The sequence below is a fragment of the Lithobates pipiens genome, unplaced genomic scaffold (assembly GCF_037356315.1).
Source record: "Lithobates pipiens isolate NorthernLeopardFrog02 unplaced genomic scaffold, aLitPip1_a1.2 Scaffold_13, whole genome shotgun sequence".
NCBI lineage: Eukaryota > Metazoa > Chordata > Amphibia > Anura > Ranidae > Lithobates > Lithobates pipiens.
Window position 1 is genome coordinate 515,689,073 of NW_027507718.1, and position 6,000 is coordinate 515,695,072.

The following is a 6,000-nucleotide window of genomic DNA, read 5'->3' on the forward strand; positions in this document are numbered from 1 at the left end:
TCAACTCTTCTGGGAAGGCCGTCCACAAGGTTTAGGAGTGTGTCTATGGGAATGTTTGACCATTCTTCCAGAAGCACATTTGTGAGGTCAGACACTGATGTTGGACGAGGAGGCCTGGCTCGCAGTCTCCACTCTAATTCATCCCAAAGGTGTTCTATCAGGTTTAGGCCAGTCAAGCTCCTCCACCCCAAACTCGCTCATCCATGTATTTTATGGACTTTGCTTTGTGCACTGGTGAGCAGTCTGGTTGGAACAGGAAGGGGCCATCCCCAAACTGTTCCCACAAAGTTGGCAGCATGAAATTGTCCAAAATGTCTTGGTATGCGGACACCTCAAGAGCTCCCTTTACTGGAACTAAGGGGCCAAGCCCAACCTCTGAAGAACAACCCCACACCATAATGGCCCCTCCCTTTTCCATCATGACTGTGCACCAGTGCACAAAGCAAGGTCCATGGATGGGTGAGCTTAGGGTGGAGGAACTTGACTGGCCTGCACAGAGTCCTCACCTCAACCCGATAGAACACCGTTGGGATGAATTATAGCAGAGACTGCGAGCCAAGCTTTCTCATCCACATCTGTGCCTGATCTCACAAATGTGCTTCTGGTGACACATTCCCATACACACATTCCCAAACCTTGTGGACAGCCTAGCAAGAAGTTCATGTGTGTTTAAAGGCAGGCTCCCTGGTTTCTAGAGCCTCTCCCTGTTTTTGCTAAGATATGGATCAGATATGGATCAGTAGATGTACTCTATCCCACAACACAAAGACTGGGATGCCATTAAAGGGGTTGTAAACCCTCATGTAAAACTTCTGTCACTGACTGGCCCACCAGCCCCCCCGTTTTACTTGCTGGAGACACGCCCCTCCCCTCTGCCCATTGTCCCGTCTCTTGACTTGATAGATTGATAGCAGCTCAACCATTGGCTCCCGCTGCTGTCAATCAAATCCAATGACGCGGATGCCGGGCCGAGTCCGGCATTCTGTTTCTATGGATGCAAATGCTGGACTCGGGAGCACGGCCGCAAGGTAACCCCCCCCCGGGAGAGCGCTTTTCCTAGGGGGTTATATAATGCGGGGAGGAGCTACCAGGGCCCCTGTGGGACCTCAGAAGTCGAGGATCGGGGCCATTCTGTGCAAAAAAAAAACTGCACAGTGGAGGTAAATATGACATGTTCATTATTTTTTTTTTTTAACTAAGCCTTACAATAACTTTAAAGTTCATGTGCGTGTAAAGGAGAAGAAGAGTTGAAGCTGTTATAGCTGCAAAGGGCAGGCCAACTCAATATAGAACCCTACGGACTAAGACTGGGATGCCATTAAAGTTCATGTGCGTGTAAAGGCAGGTGTCACAATACTTTTGGCAATATAGTGTATCTATATGTGCCTGTAATATACTGTATGTTTTTCTTTTCCTAAAAATTGATTTTAAAAAACATAAAAAAAAAAAAAAAAAAAAAGTATAATTGTTGATATTATATACAGTATTGATGACTTGACCAATAAGCATATCGGAGACCCAGGAATTTGTAAAGTTACAACATGGATGAATAATAGTGTCACTCTCCTGGTTATGTGGTGTGTAGGGATGTGTGAATCACAAGTATGTCTGAGCAGAATTACAAATATATTAGCAAGTAAAACAGCTCACGTATCTGTATTTCAAAGCATGTGTGTGAGAAGCCTTTGGTTGAAGCTACTTCCTTCAAATCATACATTATCTCACAAAAGTGAGTACACCCCTCACATTTTTGTAAATATTTTATTCTATCTTTTCATGTGACAACACTGAAGAAATGACACAATGTGAGTGTACAGCTTGTATATCAGTGTAAATTTGCTGTCCCCTCAAAATAACTCAAAACACAGCCATTAATATCTAAATCGCTGGCAACAAAAGTAAGTACACCCCTAAGTGGAAATGTCCAAATTGGGCCCAATTAACCATTTTCCCTCCCAGGTGTCATGTGACTCGTTAGTGTTACAAGTTCTCAGGTGTGAATCGGGAGCAGGTGTGTTAAATTTGGTGTTATCGCTCTCACTCTCTCATACTGGCCACTGGAAGTTCAACATGGCACCTCATGGCAAAGAACTCTCTGAGAATCTGAACAAAAATAATTTTTTCTCTACATAAAAATGGCCTAGGATATAAGAAGATTGCCAAGTCCCTGAAGCTGAGTTGCAGCATGGTGGCCAAGACCATACAGTGGTTTAACAGGACAGGTTCCACTCAGAACAGGCCTCTCCATGGTCGACCAAAGAAGTTGAGTGCACGTGCTCAGCATCATATCCAGAGGTTGTCTTTGGGAAATAGATGAGCGCTGCCAGCATTGTTGCAGAGGTTAAAGGGGTGGGGGGTCAGCCTGTCAGTGCTCAGACCATACCCCACACACTGCATCAAATTGGTCTGTCTGCCGTCCCAAAAGGAAACCTCTTCTAAAGATTATGCACAAGAAAGCCCGCAAACAGTTTGCTGAAAACAAGCAGACTAAGGACATGGATTACTGGAACCATGTCCTGTGGTCTGATGAGACCAAGATAAACGTATTTGGTTCAGATGGTGTCAAGCATGTGTGGCAGCAACCAGGTGAGGAGAACAAAGACAAGTGTGTCTTGCCTACAGTCAAGCATGGTGGTGGGAATGATATGGTCTGGGGCTGCATGAGTGCTGCCGGAACTGGGGAACTACAGATCATTGAGGGAATCATGAATGCCAACATGTACTGTGACATACTGAAGCAGAGCATGATCCCCTCCCTTCAGAGACTGGGCCGCAGGGCAGTATTCCAACATAATGATCCCAACACACACTTCCAAGATGACCACTGCCTTGCTAAAGAAGTTGAGGGTAAAGGTGATGGACTGGCCAAGCATGTCTCCAGACCTAAACCCTATTGAGCATCTGTGGGGCCTCCTCAAAACGGAAGGTGGAGGAGCGCAAGGTCTCCAACATCCACCAGCTCCAAGGAGTGAAACAGGACTCTAGTGGCCCGTGAAGCTCTGGGGAACTCCATGCCCAAGAGGGTTAAGGCAGTGACTGGAAAACTTTGGCCACACAAAATATTGACACACCCAATTTGGACATTTTCACTTTGGGGTGTACTCACTTTTGTTGCCAGCGGTTTAGACATTAATGGCTGTGTGTTGAGTTATTTTGAGGGGACAGCAAATTTACACTGTTATACAAGCTGTACACTCACTACTTTACATTGTAGCAACGTGTCATTTCTTCAGTGTTGTCACATAAAAAGATAGAATAAAATATTTACAAAAATGTGAGGGGTGTACTCACTTTTGTGAGATACTGTATATCTGAGTACTCATGCATGTCCACAATGAAAGCATACAATAGTAAATTTTATTACCGCTCTAACTAATTTCCTTTACTACATCTGTCCCATTGCATCCAAATGGAGATGTAGCAAGCCCCTGATAGATGCATTAAAATCTGAAATGAATTTTCTATAGTAAATTGGAGAATTTTAGGTGGCCTCTTTGACCCGTTGACTATCACACTTGTGTGTCATGTGCATCATCATCATCATCATCATCAATCTCTATTTTAAGCCAAACTCCCTCATATGACTCAAAGCCTTGACTGATCTTAGGTACGCTGGATGTCGTGGTGCCTATCATCAGCGTTGTGGGTTTTTTATTTCATTAGAAACTACAGAATGTCCATTGTTTTCAATCTGTTACACCCTGTCTGGTAGACTTGCATTGGGATCGGAGGACCACAACCAAAAAATAGAGCTTAAAGAACAAATAAGGGCCCCATGTACTGTTACAAATTGTGAATAGAAAGAAAGTTCTTTTTCTTTTCTTTTTTTTTTTTTATTAAAAGGAAAATCACTGATTAGATTATTTACAATGAATTGATATTTAGGTATTTATAAACTGATATTTACAAATTGATGTTTACAATAAATATAGAAACTGATATTTACAAATTTAAATTTACAATAAATATAGAAACTGATATTTACAATTTGATATTTATAAATAGATATTTACAATAAATGTATAACCTCATATGTACAAATTGATATTTATAAATGGATAGTTACAATAAATTTATAAACTGATATTTAAAAATTGATATTTACAAATAAGGACCCCATGTACATTATGTACATTTACTGTTACAAACGAAGAAGAAAGAAAGCTCTTTTTTATTAATAGCACACATTAAAAACACACTGTTAAGATTATTTACAATGAATTGATATTTAGGTATTTATAAACTGATATTTACAAATTGATATTTACAATGAATTTATAACCTCAGATTTACAAATTGATACGTATAAATGGATTTTTACAAGAAATTTATAAATTGATATTAACCACTTCAGCTCCGGACCAATAAACACCTTAAGGACCAGAGGTCTTTTTCCAATTTCGCACTGTGCTGCTTTAACTGGTAATTGCGCGGTCATGCAATATTGCACCCAAACGAAATTTGTGTCCTTTTCTTCCCACAAATAGAGCTTTCTTTTGATGGTTTTTGATTGCCTCTGCGATTTTTTTTTTTGCGATTTTTTTTGTCATACATTGAGGGCAAAATTTATTCAGCCACATGTCTTTAGTAAAAAAAATGTCAATAAGCGTATATTTTTTGGTTTGCGCAAAAGTTATAGCGTCTACAAACTAGAGTACATTTTCTGGAATTTACACAGCTTTTAATTTATGACTGCCTATCTCATTTCTTGAGGTGCTAAAATGGCAGGGCAGTACAAACCCCCCCCCCCCCCCAAATGACCCCATTTTGGAAAGTAGACACCCCAAGGAAATTGCTGATGGGTATGTTGAGCCCATTGAATATTTATTTTTTTTGTCCTAAGGGATTGAATAATGACAAAAAAAAAAAATTTTTTACAAAAAGTTGTCACTAAATGATATATTGCTCATACATGCCATGGTTATATGTGGAATTGCACCCCAAAATATATTCCGCTACTTCTCCCGAGTATGGGGATACCACATGTGTGGGACTTTTTGGGAGTCTAGTCGCGCACGGCACCCCGAAAACCAATCACTACCTTCAGGATTTCTAAGGGTGCAAATTTTTGATTTAACTCCTCACTACCTATCACAGTTTCGAAGGCCATAAAATGCCAAAATAGCACAAAACCCCCCAAAATGACCCCATTTTGGAAAGAAGACACCCCAAGCTATTTACTGAGAGGCATGTTGAGTCCATGGAATATTTTATATTTTGCCACAAGTTGCGGGAATATTACAAACTTTTTTTTTTGCACAAAGTTGTCACTAAATGATATATTGCTCACACATGCTATGGGCATATGTGAAATGACACCCCAAAATACATTCTGCTGCTTCTCCTGAGTACGGGGATACCACATGTGTGGGACTTTTTGGGAGCCTAGCCGCGTACGGGACCCCGAAATCCAAGCACCGCCTTCAGGATTTCTAAGGGCATACATTTTTTATTTTACTCCTCACTACCTATCACTACCTATCACAGTTTTGAAGGCCATAAAATGCCAAGATGGCACAAAACCCCCCCAAATGACCCCATTTTGGAAAGTAGACACCCCAAGCTATTTGCTGAGGGCCATGTTGAGACCATTGAATATTTTTTTTTTGTCCCAAGGGATTGAATTTTGGTGCACTTACTTTGTGTCTTCTCCTCGTAGTCCGGTCAAAAAGACCGCCCCGAGGAGAATGACATCACTTCCTCCTTCCTGTGTAAACAATACACAGTGGGAGGAAGTTCGTCATTGGCCAGGAGCGATCGAGAGGTGGTGGCCAGAAACCAATGGCCATCCCCTCATCACGGATCGCTCCCGGAGGGAAACGGACCGCCGTAGCCAGCGGGAGGGGGTCCGATCGGACCCCCCACCCGCTGGAAGGCAGGCACGTACATCTACGTGCTTGTGCCTGCCTGTGCCATTCTGATGACGTAGAATGGCAATACGGCGGTCCTTAAGTGGTTAAGATTATTTACAATTAATTGATATTCAGGTATTTATAAACT